The following is a 14,037-nucleotide window of genomic DNA, read 5'->3' on the forward strand; positions in this document are numbered from 1 at the left end:
AAGCCCGTGAGGTTCAAAAGACTCCAGCTGCGCGGGGCGCGGTCTCCAGGCGGAACCTTTTCGCGGAGCCCGCGTCCGCCGTCCTAGACTCCGCCGGAAGTGGGCGCAGCGCCCGGGCGCATCCGGGGGGCGCTGCGGCGCCCGGCGGGTTGGAGGTGCAAACCTCTCGCGCTCCAGCCGCGGGCCTCGGCTCGGCCGGGGTTACTTACGAGTTAATGGGTGGGCAGGCGCAGTGCTTCTGAGTGTTTAATTAGCATTTTAGTGCATAAGACGTTTATGTACAGTATTTTATGTAAAAGATTGGAGCTGCAGATCTCAGAAAATGCCCGTTTATTTTTTTAAGATTTACCTTTGTTGTTGAAAGTATTCCTCTTTTCCCCATTGACCTGCACCCGGCGCCCGGCCCCCCAGGCCCTTGTCAGCGCCCCGGCTCTGCGCAGACGGCCCCCCCCAGGTTCCGCAGTCGGCCCGTGCGTTCGATTCCGCGGGTAAGCGGGAACCTGTGACATTTGCCTGTCTCTGCCTGGCTTCGTTCCCTTCGCATAATATTCTCCAGGCCTAAGAGGGCCTTTTTTTTAACCCTCACCTGAGGATGTCTTCCCCCATTGCTTTTCAGAGGGCGTGGGATGGATGGAGAGACACGCTGGTGGGTTGCCTCCTGCGTGAGACCCGACCTGGGCCAGGGAGCAAGCCTGCAACCAAGGGCTGGAATCGGACCCAGGACCGTTCAGTCCACAGGCTGACGCTCTAACCACGGAGCCAAACCAGCGAGGGTGAGACCCTTGTTTACAGCTGCGCAGTGTCCGTGGTGTGCATGTCCCGCAGCTGTTTTATCCGCTCACCCACGATGGGCACGGGCTGTTTCCTTGTCTTAGCTATTGCAAATTGCGCTGCTGTGAACATCGGGGCGCATAGATTCTTTCCGATTAGTGTTTCAAGTTCCTTAGGATATATTCCTAGGAGTGGGATCACTGGATCAAAAGGCAGCTCCATTTTTACTTTTTTGAGGAACCTCCATAGAGTTTTCCACAGTGGCTGCACCGTGTGCATTCCCACCAGCGTGCACCAGGGTCCCCTTCTCCACTCCCTCCCCGGCAGGCCTCATTTGTTGATTTGTTGATGGAGCCACTGGGACGGGTGCCTCAGTATTTAAAGCAGCAAGTCCTGGGAACATTTCCTATACACAGCTAGTCACTGGGTGGCACTGTTGCATAATGTGAACCTGACACCTTGGCGGTTTTATTTCATTTTCTTTTACACAAGTAAACCGAATTAGGCTGATAGACACCAAACACAGTGTTCTAGGTGGGACAATTAGATCCTATATTTATTGGCTTTAAAATGCATGGTTAGAGTTTGGGCTTAGGAAGGAAGACGGCATTGGACCCTATTACCTGTTAACATCCCCACCTGTTCAGCTGCCCCATCCACGGCCTGCTCATCCTCACTCCTGGGTCTGGGAACAGCTCTGATTCACAAGACTTCAAACAGCGTCTTTGTTAAAGACTCAGATGGAATTTTTACTTAGAAACCATATAATGTAGTCCTTTGCTAAACTAATTTGTGACGAGCTGTAAAAGAGTTCCCAGGAAGCAAAAATTGGTTGTTAAACTCTAACCCCACTGGTATCCTCTCCCCTAACTTCCACAGCAAGTTATGTGATTTTAACATAATCACTAGAGAAAACCTTAGAGTTAATAACCCAAATAAATTGGATAGTGATAAAAATATTTATCCAATGTGACCTTATTTTTAAATACAATTTTTATGTTCTGGTGTTTCAACAGTGATTTTATAATGCCCAGTGGTGTTACCAGTTATTCTGAGAGAGTTAATGAGATTATCAGGGGAAAACTAGAATTAATGTTAAAATTAATTATTTATCATGTAAATTTTGATTAAAAGTTTTAAAAATGAAACCAATGACAATGTCACAAATCAGAAAACTCAGGGATTAACCAGCTTTCCGTCCTATGGAGTTCTTTATGCGAGTGGTTTCTATCATCTAAAGTAAATCCAGTAGGAACCTCAGAAAGAAATTTTCTCTCATAAAGGAGACTCGCACTTTCTCAAAACATGTCTGTGTTAAGTACCAAGAAACATCTAATTTCATTCCTTTTTTTGGAGAGAAAAAAAATGTCAGTTTTCACCTCCCATTTTCTTTAACAGACTCAACCTGGTAAACAGTTTGGCCATATAAATTCAAAATTGGTACCTGAATATTGTTCCTGGGATAACCCTTTAAGGTAAGTTTTATATACCATTTGCATATGGTGCTTAATAATAGCAATGATAGCTCACATTCATAGAGGTGTCCTAGGTTTCTCTCCATGTATTACTCCATTTAATTCTCACTGCAATGGCAGAAAGTAGTTTCTATTTCCATTTTCAGGTGACAAACCAAACACAAATTCCTTAAGAAAACTTAAGCAATGTGCTTGTAGTCCTGTATCTAGGAAACCAAGGGGCCAAAATTTGAACCCAAGTAAAGTAATGGCAGAAGTTCAGTTCTTGGCTGCTTACTGTGCTGCCTGGCCTGGAACCTGCAGAGCAGTGTCAGACCCCTGCTTTTTATGTAAGACTCATGGCTGTACCCCCTGGGTCCTCCCAGCAGGGATTGTATCCCTAGATGCCTTCTGGCCTCTACCACCTCCCCACCACACACACACACACACACACACACACACACGCACAATACCTGTGAAAAAAACACCCGCAGAGGTTAAGCATTTCTTACGGGAAGGATTTAGCTAATGGATCTTCGCTCTAACTCCTGATTCCCTTGTGTTGTTCCTGGTGTCCCTCTAAGCGTGTGATGGGCTGGCAGTCTCACAGGGCATTCTCGACCTTCAGAGATGTCTGCATAGGTACCCGCTCATTCTCTCGTCTAACCCTCCTTCCCCACAGTGGGGCAGCTTCCAGGGTCTCTCCCAGCCCCAGCTTCCCTAGGGCCCAACATCACTGCAAAGAAAAAGCATAAAGTCCCAGACTCTCTCTGTTTCTTCCTTTGTCTTAACAGGAAATTTCACAGCCTTAGCTGTCCATTGACTGTCAGCTGCTCTGGTTCTACTCATTGACTGGCTCCTCTGAAGGTTTTTTCCTGTTAACAGAGACAAAACACACTTAACGCATTTCCTTCCCCTGAGCATTGATTTCTTCAAGAAAACCACAACTTGCTCTAGATAAGAAATTCATAGCCATAGTATTATAACATCATTTTGACCTTAGTTGTTAGGAACAAACCAGGCTACGTTATGCTAAGAGATCATTTGTACCCTGAGTGACAATGAATTATTTATCTCAAAATCGCTTTATTTGTGTGGGGTGATGAACACACTTCATTTCATGCCTGTTATGTTTTGGGGGTCCTTGGAGACAGAAAGAAAAGTGTCCGCAGGGTTGTTACCTTCTGAGGCTGTGGAGGACCTGTCCCCGGCTCTCCCGGGCTTCTGGTGGTTTGCTGGTGATCTGTGGGCCCCGTCTCTGCTGCACCTTCGCATGGCCTTCTCCCTGTGTGTTTGTGTCCAGACCCCCTTCTTACAAGGACACAGGTCACAGTGGATTAGGGCTGCCCTAATGATCTTATCCAAACTTGATTATCCCCATAAAGGCCCTGTTTGCACATGAGGACACCTCCTGATGTTTTGGGGTGAGGACTTCCACATGTCTTTTGGAGAATGCCATTCAACCCATAACATGTCGTGGACCAAAAGCCTTTGGGAGCAGGGTGTATAGACAGCCAGAGGGCTCGAGCAGGACAGATGTGCCAGCGCCCCTCAGAGCAGAATTCCACCCCTGGGTTTAAATTGAGTCCTAATTCCCTATGATTTTTATATTGCTGGTGCCCTTTGAGTGCAACTTGCTCAGTACATGTGATTTGTTGCATTTTTCTTAGAAACAGAACTCTTAAAAGGCATGTCTGGATAGCTGCAGAAGGAACAAGCAGAATTGGTCACAGAGAAAAGGAAGGTTTTATTCCACAGAGCACAGAGGATGATCCTGATTTAGCAGGACTGGCAGTGTCTGTGAGCTCTAAAGCGGTGTACAGACTAAACCCAAAGATACCATTGAAAGGAGCGTAAAAGAATATCAGTTTAGAAACTACGTTAACAACGTGCCCAGCCCCACACCATGATGACATGCACCTTGGCCAACAGTGGAAGGTTTGTGTGATGCACAGTCGGCGGTCAGTGACCACATTACCGAGTCCACATCCTCCCTGAAGGGGTGAAGACTACTTGTTCGACCACAGGACTTTATAGTGTTCCTTTCCAGCTCCTCTCTGTACTCAACCCTCTAGTCATTAGTCACTCTATTGGTCTTATGTATTTAGGAATCCCCTATTTAAACAGATTTAACCAGAACATCAATGTCACAAATATATACTGGTTGCCTGTTATTAAGCAGAAACTATATGAGATGTTGGCAGTATAAGCATGAAGAAGGTTTGCCCCGTCCTTGAAGGGGGGTGTGTGCCGAGGAGCGCTGTCCTGGAGGGCTGACACCCGGGGGAGGCCATCCCCGTCCTCCCTGGATGCCTGGGCAAGGTGCCCATTAAGCCCATGGAGTCCGGTCAGGCTTCGGAATCTTGCCCAGGCTGGCTTAGCAGGTGTTTCCCCACCAGCAGCGAGATGGCAGCTGGGCCGGAAGGTTCTAGGGCAGGAAGACATGCTGGGGAGAGAAGGCCCTGCAGGGAGGAGAGCGGCGGGCAGGGCCCATGAGTCTCCTGGGGCAGGGGCCAGGGCTCGGGAAGAGAAGCTGCAGGAAGCAGGCACGACCTGTGGCCTAGGTGTGGTTACATCCATGTGGGGTCTACCTCAGGGGACTCAGAATCACACTTCACTGGGCACACGGACTGACCCCGGGGCAGATGATGACCAGTGGCTGGCTGAGAACTCACTTCCTGTGTCCGAGATTAAAATGACAGAGCCTGATGCTGGCCGGAGCCCTGCACCTGCACCGGCCCCAGGAACAGCGCACTAACTGCTCTGTCCCAAGACACCTCGTCCAGGGACCACACAGGGGGCTCCCTCCATGAGAAAGCATCCCAGGGTGTGTCCTGGGGCACCTCAACCAAGGGCAGCACCTGGTGCCTATTCCGTGCTTTCCGAGGCATTTCCACAGAGCGCCTTAATCGCTGTCACGTGATGACCCCATGCGGGTGTTGTAAGCACCCAGTTCTGCCAACGAGGCGAGGCGCGGGACAGGGAGGCTGAGGGACCTTCAGGACATGCCAGGTTGCAGTGGCAGGAGGCAAACCCAGAGCCCCTGCCACAGCCCAACGCCCACTGTAGTGGCCTCCCTGAGCTCTTCGGAGTCACTCTTCCATGGTCTGCAGAGCCTTCCAAGTCTGGGGACAGCACAGGAAAGGAGGCCAACGGGCGGCCATCTGCACCTGGCTTCATCACAGCCCTTCCTCCGTCTCACACCTGTGGAGGCAAGACTGGTGCTCCGAACACCGGGCACTCGGCGAGAACCCCTAGAGGGTGATCTGCCCCCTAGGCCGTCCGCACCGCCCACTGGGAGCCTGCGGCTGCAGGAGTCTCACTGTCTAGGCCCTTTGTTCACCCCGCCCCCAGTGCCTGCCCCAAGAAAACAGAGAACATGCTACGGGCTGAATACTTCTGCAAAACACAGTGTGTCAACTTCAGACGGGACAAGGGAGACAGCGCCATCCTCGCCTCTATCACAGAGGTTTGAGTGTCTTTTAATGGGGTGTACGGATTTTTTCCCTGCCGGCAGCCATAAGGTGAGTAATTATTTACTTAACCTGCATAAATAAATCAGAAGAGTAATTAGAATTTATCCCATCCCTCCGAATGAAGTACATACTGGCGCGTATCGTATATATTTTATATTTCTATGCCCTTCCCCCTTCATCCTGTGCGCTGGGCCTTGTTTTGTTAGTGTTCAATCAACCAGAAATGAAATAATTAAATACAAGGCTGATGTACAAACCTATTGATCGCAAGCAGCAGTGGCCGTGTTTTTCTTCCACAGACTGAGATCGACAGTCCCCGAGCCCAGCCAGTCTTGCAGAGCTGTTCCCTCACCTCTTAGCAGCCAGCAATTCCCGGCGGAGAGAGGGCGTGAGAGGAGGCCGGGGGCCTCGGCTGCTCCGCCGTCTGCGGGACGCCGTTCACCACGGCCCAGCAGTGACTGAACCGTGTTCTTAGGAAGCCACTGGGCATGTCAGCTGCTCTCGATCCCGATGCGGTGGCAGGATGACAGCTGGTCCCTTGTCCCTTTTCCTCACTTCTGTGAAAAGGGAGATCTGATAGAAAAAGGAAGAAACTTACTAGCGTAACAACATTATCAATAGAAAGGCTTTTTTGTCTTATGGATACTATGCTCTGAAGAATTTAAGGCCAAAAAGCCTCTTCTGAACATTCACAGCATCAGTCTGACGTCATCCACCGAGGCCAGAGCCAGGACATTGGCTTGAAGCCCTGAATTCGTGAAGGTGCCCCCGGGCAGGGTGGATTCGAGTACCTGGGGTTGGGGTGGAGGGGGTGGAAAGGGCACAGAGAAACCGGGAGGAGGACCAGACAGAGGAGCCAGAGGGCAGCTTCAGGCCCCTGTCTGGGAAGCAGGAGGGGGTGTTTGTTTAACAGCCGATTCTCAGGGGTCCGAGGGCCAAGGTCAAATCCCTCACCTTCTTGTACAAGGAAGATACTAGTCCCGGCGGCAAAGAGTTATTTTAAGAATTAAATAAATGTGTTCACGTGAACGGGTTAGAACATGGCCTGGCCAGTGGCAACCACTCTGTAAGTGTCAGCCATTACTTTCTGAGTCAGTCTCTATCGAATCTGTGGGTATCGGGATGGGGAGCGTCTGGGCGACACGTGTATGGTGGATCAGCTGACAAACACTTCAGCCCCAACGGCCTAAGTGAAGGCTGCGCCATCCGTTTCCGGTTGGCGGCCTGCACCGTGGTGCTCTGGCTCTTCGCAGCCAGGAGACCGTCACTACCCTGCGGGCTCTGCGTTCTTCTAGGGAAATAATAGCCACAGCCCCCCCTTCCCAAACCAAATCATTTGTTTATTTCTTGAACCAGCTTCACTAAAGTTTTCAGTCATATTTTTATATAAAATCTGACGTTTCCTTTATTCAAAAGGCCATAAAGCAAATGCTCATAATATGTTAGTGAAAGGCAGGACTTAATGCCGTCCACCCAGGTAACCCATTACCTGCCCCCAAAGGCAAGATTCTGGGCAGCTTGTGAGTTTTCTAAACTATATTAATATGCTTTGATCACTTTCACAGTAATTAAATCATTATCTAAATGTTTGTGTTCCCCCAAAATGTCATTGGAAAGAGAAGGAAATGATTGAGAGTGGATTATAAATGGAGAAGTGGAACTGAAAGGAAATGCCTGACTTCCCTTGGGACGCGCTCTCCTGCCAGCTAGGAACCTCCCTCCCAGGGCAGCTTTGGCTGCATCCCATACGTTTTCATCACTCGCCTCGAGGTAGCTTCATTGCCTGTTTGATCGTCTCTGATCCTTGGTTCTTTAGGAACATGTTGTATGGTCTCCACGTGTTTCTGCTTTTTCCAGTTTTCTTCCTAAAGTTGATGTCTAGTCTCATGCCGCTGTGGTCAGAAGAGATGCTGGATATGACGTCAGTCTTCTTGGATTCACTGAGGCTTGTTTTATGTCCTAAACTGTTACCTATCCCAGAGAATGTTCCAGGAACACTCGAAAAAAATGTGTCTTCTGCAGTTTTTGGGTGAAATGTCTATTAAGTCAATCTCATCTGATATGACACTTAAAGCCATTATTTCTTTGTTTTCTGTCTGAATGTCTATCCAGTGATGTGAGTGAGACATTAAACTCCCCTCTATGACTGTATTACTGTCAGCCTCTCCCTTTATGTCCATTAATAATTGCTTTATCTTTTAGGTGCACAGACATTTACGATTGTTATGTCTTCACCTCGGATGGACCCCTTTATCATCCTGTTATGTCTGTCTTTGTCTTTTCATACATTTTTTGTTTTACAGTCTATTTTGTATAGGTATTGCTACCCCAGCTTTCTTTTGTGTCTATTTGCACGTAATATCTTTTTACCATCCCTTCACTGTCCATCTGCGTGTCTCTTGATTTGAAGTGAGTCTCTCGTGAGCAGCATGCAGATGAGTCACGTTTCTAGCCCCTTCGGCCTCCCCGTGTGTTTTCGTGGGAGCATTTCGCCCACTCGCATGTGGAGGGGCAGTTGCTCGTGAGCGTGGGCTTGCCACCACTTCCTTCTTCACAGCTGTGCCCTGCCCCAGTCTTCTCTTGACCCCCTCTGTGGTTTGCTGGTTTTCTTTAGCATCTTGTTTAGGCTCCTTTCTCTCTGTTCTCTGTGGCTCTCTCGTAGGTTACCCTGAGGCTTACGTGTGTCATTCTTTACCTGTAGCTGACAGGTAGCTGATTCTTAGCCGACAGACGTTTAAATCTGAGTGTATTCTGCGGGACATTTTTATTCCCCTCCATGCTTCTGGTCATGGGTGCTGTGTTCTAGGTATGTGTTGTGTATCTCTAGCTAACGATTGTAGTTTGAGTTGAGTTGGATACCTTTTTAACCCTCACCCGAGGATACTTTTTCCATCACCTCTTTTCAGAGAGTGGAAGAGAGAGAGAGAGAGAAACATCGATGTGAGAGACACATATAGGTTGGTTGCCTCCTGCACATGCTGGGGCCGGGGTGGGAACTGAGCTATCAACCGAGGCACCTGCCCTTGGCTGGAACTGAACCCAAGACCCTTCAGTCCGAGGGCACAGCCAAACTGGCTAGGGCGAGTTTGATACTTTGAAAATACACTTTGTAGTGTCTTTTTAACTATTAGATTGCCATGTTTATTGAATATTTGGCTCTACCTGTGAGGTTTTTCTCTTTCTCATATTTTCTTATTTCTAGTTATGGCCTTTCCTTGTCTACTTAAAGAGGACCCTTTAATGTTGACTGTCAAGCTGGTTTAATGGTAATGAGGTCCTTTAGTTTATGCTTGTTAGGGAAATGTTTGTGCTTTAAAAGATACCATTCAGAACCAAAAGACAAGCCTCAGACTTGGAGGAAATATTTGCAAATTACATAAAGTACTTGTTTCCAGCATATATGCTCCTATAACTCAACAATAAGGTAAATAACCCAGTTTTTAAAATGCCAAAGATGAGAGAAAACCAGGAATAGAGATGCCACCATCAGAGACACAGACACCACAAGGGCGAGGGAACAGAGCAACTGGAACTCTCGGGTGTGGCTGCTGGGACACAATGGCAGCCAATTTAGAGAGCAGTTTGGTAGTTACTTTAAAAATTAAACATCGCGCCAGCCAGGTGGCTCAGATGGTGCATCAAAAGGCTTCAGGTTCCATTCCTGGTCAGGATGCATACCTAGGTCTCAGGTTCGATCCCTGGTCAGGGCACAAATGGGAGGCAACCCATTAATGTTTCTCTCTCGCATTGATGTTTCTCTCCCTTCCTCTCTCTCTAAAAACCAATAAATATATCCTTGGATGCGGATTTTTTAAAGTTTTTTAAAAATCATAAATTTACCATATGCCCTGGCACTGGCACTGGTAGGAATCTAACCAAGAGAAATGAAAGCGTCCGCCCCTACAGGACTCACACGCAAACGTGCACGGAAGCATTGTTCACGATCACCCGCAACGGGAAACAGTCCAGTGCCCATCGGCTGGCGAGTGATCGGGCAGCGTGTCCACACGGCGGACACCACTCGGCAGCCAACAGGAAAAGCCAGCACATGGTATGTGAAAGAAGCCACACGCAACTAAGCCGTCGCTCCGTTTCTGATCGACGGCCAGAAAAAGCAGACTTTCAGAGACGGAGAACAGGGCTTATCTGGGAAATCGGGACGGGGCAGTGAAAGCGTTCAAAAGCTTGTTTGTGCTGGCGGTTGCGAAACTCTGTAAATTCACTAAAGATCCTTGAATTATATGCTTACAGTGGGTGAATTTTATAGCAGTTAAATTATTCCCCAGTAAAGCAGTTTAATGAAGACTTAAAAATACGTGAGGATGGTCATGGACAACAGCGTGGCGACTGGGGCGGGCTAGAGGCGGAAGAGGGCCTAGAGGGGATAGCTGTTGATGGAAAAATAAAGTTAAATTAAAAATAAATTTTAAAAATTAATCCAAAAACTCCATGAGGAATGGCAAGGTCAGGCCCTGGCCAAGCCTGCTTCTGTATATTTAGACAAAGACGGCTCTGCGCAGGGACTGTCTCTCGTTCTCACCATGGGCCTGATTGCCCTGCTTTCCGCAGCGGGAGCCATGGGAAATTCAAGCGCTTCACTCCCTAGAGGACTTTTGACATTCCTGTTGTCCTCAGAGGAGAAACTTCTAAATAACAGATGCATGAATTTTATTAATGAGGGAAACTGTACATGTTTTTAAAATTTTTTTTCAAGACAGATTGCCCATAGTTCTGTTTATTTGCCCATAATCTCTTCCCAACAAGTAAATTCACCTTCTGAAGCCCTCACAGACTAAATCCACTATAGTTAATTAAGGTCTTAGCCCATTTGGGCTACGACAGCAAACACCACAGACTGTGTGACCCAAACAATGAACAGCGTTTCTCACTGTTTTGGAGGCTGGAGTCCTGGGTGCTGGCTGATTCATGTCCTGGTGAGAGCTGGTGGCCTTTCTGGCTGGCAGGTGGCCACCTTTCCTCTGTGGTCTCACACGGCAGAGAGATCTTGGTGCCTCTTCTTATGAGGGCACTGATCTAATCCTAATCACCAGGGTTAATCACCTCCAAGTACCATCATGTCAGAGGCGAGGCCCTCAGCATATGAATTTATGAGAACACAAACATTCATCCCATAACACACTTCCCGTAACTATAAAGTGCACACTTTCTCTCTCCCGCCCTCTCTCTCCCCATCTCTCTCTCTCTCCCTCTCTCTCTCCCTATCCCCCCCCCCCCCGGAACACCCTTTAACTCTGTTTTATTACAATGTCATTTTATTTCTCTCATCTCCCAGAGTCCACTCAGGGTTCCCATCCTCCACTTATTTCTTCAAAACTCGTTATTGAGAATGAGGGACTTCCAGGCACTGGAGCGGTCCTGGGACGTAAGGAGTGTGTAGGAAAGTGGGGGCGGGCCTCGGTGAGGGTCAGAGGGGAGAGCTGAGCAGGGACAGGTAAAGGGTGGTAACCGCGCAGGGGGTGCCCCCGAGTCGAGCCCACAGATCTCTAGTGGCAGCAGGACCCAGGTGTGCGCCTTCAACGACGCTCAGCAATCCAGTCGTGGGAGCGGGGAAGGCACAGGTTTGGGCGAATCGACGGCTGTGAATGGAGGGTGGGTACAGGGCCTGTGGACCCTGCAGGGCTGGGGACAGCAATGTGAGAGATTCATTGCGGATTTAGACTGAGGAGGAAAAGAAGGGACCACTGGGAAGGTGGTGCATTGGGGGGAAAAGGAAAATAAGGCTGTCCGGAGGCTGAAGGGTGTGTGACACACAGGGATGAGGGGTGGAGGGCAGGAGGAGGCCGGCCTGGGATGGTGGGACTTAACCGCCGCAGAGATGAGGGTGTCCGAGGCCAGGCTCAGCCACATGGCTGGGGCACTGAAGGGGAGGTGCTGTGATGTCAAGAAGTTCGAGACCAGGTCCTTAGACGGGGGTCATCCGAGCGATGCATCGTCCATGACCGTGGCCAGAGCCAGGGTGAAACAAGGACAACCAACCAGACCACGTCCTTACTGATGGGAGGCGTGGGTGTGACCCAGGGGAGGGACGCAGCTGCAACCCTGAGTTCACAAAGTCTGTTCACACATAGAACTTGGCTAACCTTCACATCCGGGCACAGACCTGGCCGTTGGTCTCATTTCACAGGTAAAGACACAGATGTAAGTCAGGACATCACTCAGCCAGGCAGAGTGAGCTGAGACCCCAGGTCTCTGGTTCTTTCCACGACATCCACTGTCTCAGCAGATAAAAGTGTCCCCCTCGGGGCACATGTTTCACAGGTACGATCCTTAACCCAAACAAGAGACACTAAGTATGAAATTAAGACCCGTCAGTAGGTAAGAGGTGGGAGAGAGTGAGGTGTTTGTCCCTTTTGTGCCACGGGAACAAAAGACTGTGTCCCCGCACTGTCACCCCTCAGCTGACCCTCCGGCACACCTCACGTGCTCAGCCTGGGACACCACACGTGCTCAGCCCAGGACACCTCACGTGCTCAGCCCGGGACACCTCACGTGCTCAGCCCGGGACACCACACGTGCTCAGCCCGGGACACCTCACGTGCTCAGCCCGGGACACCACACGTGCTCAGCCCGGGACACCTCACGTGCTCAGCCCGGGACACCGCACGTGCTCAGCCCGGGACACCTCACGTGCTCAGCCCGGGACACCTCACGTGCTCAGCCCGGGACACCGCACGTGCTCAGCCCGGGACACCGCACGTGCTCAGCCCGGGACACCTCACGTGCTCAGCCCGGGACACCTCACGTGCTCAGCCCGGGACACCGCACGTGCTCAGCCCGGGACACCGCACGTGCTCAGCCCGGGACACCGCACGTGCTCAGCCCGGGACACCTGCACAGAAAAGTCGGGAGGGCCAGATGAGAGCAGAACAGTCCATGCTCCTAAAAGCCTTCCTACTTACAAACAATGACCTAAGGAGGTGGATGCTCAGGTCTTATTGGTCACCTCCCTCTAAGGGCTCATTTTCTCTCAAAGATGAGAGTGTGGCTAGTTATTTAAACAAAGCGTTTCTCCAACACCAGTCTTTCTGAGAGCAAAACTCACAGCCCCTGCTTTAGGACATGACAACCATTTATTCCTTCAGTTTGACTCACATAACTATTAAGACAGGAAACTATAAAAGAAAAAAGAATTAATTCCTCCATGAAAGAACACTCTGGATCTGCTAATGGTGTTTCGTTTTCCCCAAATCACATGTAAATGCGGCCACATTTCCCGGCTCTGTGCAATGCCGGCCTCGGCTTCAGGATTCTGACTAAGTCGCTGTAGAAGGCCTGAGTTTCGGGGGGGGGGGGGGGCTCTGCTGCTGTTCAGCCATCTCTCCTTACTCCACATTTGTACCCGTCTCCCATCCACACTGGGCCCTGTAAGGGGCATTCTTTGGGTAAGCCATTTCCCTGAGACCACCTGAAATGCGAAATTCCTGTAGCTGAAAACTCCCTGAGAATCCAGTGACATCCAAAGCCCCTGTTGAATCCTGCTGGGAACAGAGTCAGGCTGTGAGTGGCGGTGGGAGAGGCCTCGGCCGAGCGGCCAGCGGCTGGGAGCAGTGTGGGACAGTCTGCCTGAGTCCTGTCCCTTTCCCTGGGGCAAGGTCCAAGGTGCCACAGGGAAAGGTTAATGAGGCCAGCCTGCGGTCGCCGGGTCACGTCTGAGAGGAAACATCTTCATGGGAAAGTGAGGCAGAAATGAAAATAGCTGGAATGCGCAAGCTCTGTCTAGCACCCTGGGGAGGGCACGAGTCAGAGAAAGAAGGGGGGGGAGTGGGGAGAAAGCGGGCTGGACGCACAGTCGGGCCACGCTAGAATATTCCGGTGTGGCTGTCGCTGTTTTCTCCAGGGCCTGTTTCTTCACGTCCAGTAACGTCCTACGGGTGATGTTTAAATAAACGGCTCCATATAGAGATGGAAATGAGTGGACTTTGATACATGCAGCAGCTTGGATACAACTCAAGGGAATTATGCTGAGTGGGGAGAAAAGCTAATCTCAAAAGATTACATACTGTTTGATTCTATTTGTACAAAATTCTCAAAATGACCAGGCTATGGAGTTGGAGGACATATTCGGGGTTGCTGGAGGCTGAGGAGGGGATGGGCAGCTAGCATCTCGGCCGAAGTCATCGACGTGGGGGGACTCAGCAGCACACTGGGGAGAGCGGGCATGGGGAAGGTGAGACGTGAGGGACAGCCCTGGGTCCGGGGACAGTTAGGAACCCGTGAGAAAGGGGAGATCAGCAAAAGCAGCTAAGAAGCTGCAACCAGGAGCAGAGGGGTGGGATTCGGGGCGGTTCCTTTCCTTTTTCTTATTTTCTTCATTG

At 49.9% G+C, this 14,037-nt stretch overlaps 1 long non-coding RNA gene across 1 annotated transcript; it reads left to right on the forward strand.

Moving 5' to 3' along the window:
• The first annotated feature begins 85 nt into the window (after positions 1–85).
• On the forward strand, positions 86–6,769 carry LOC308549138. The gene is made up of 4 exons (XR_013997717.1): positions 86–488; positions 2,170–2,246; positions 3,896–5,749; positions 6,001–6,769. It is a non-coding gene; the product is annotated as an uncharacterized lncRNA (long non-coding RNA).
• Positions 6,770–14,037: the final 7,268 nt, after the last annotated feature.

Source organism: Miniopterus schreibersii, assembly GCF_964146895.1.
Source record: "Miniopterus schreibersii genome assembly, chromosome: 19".
In the NCBI taxonomy this organism is placed as follows: Eukaryota; Metazoa; Chordata; class Mammalia; order Chiroptera; family Miniopteridae; genus Miniopterus; species Miniopterus schreibersii.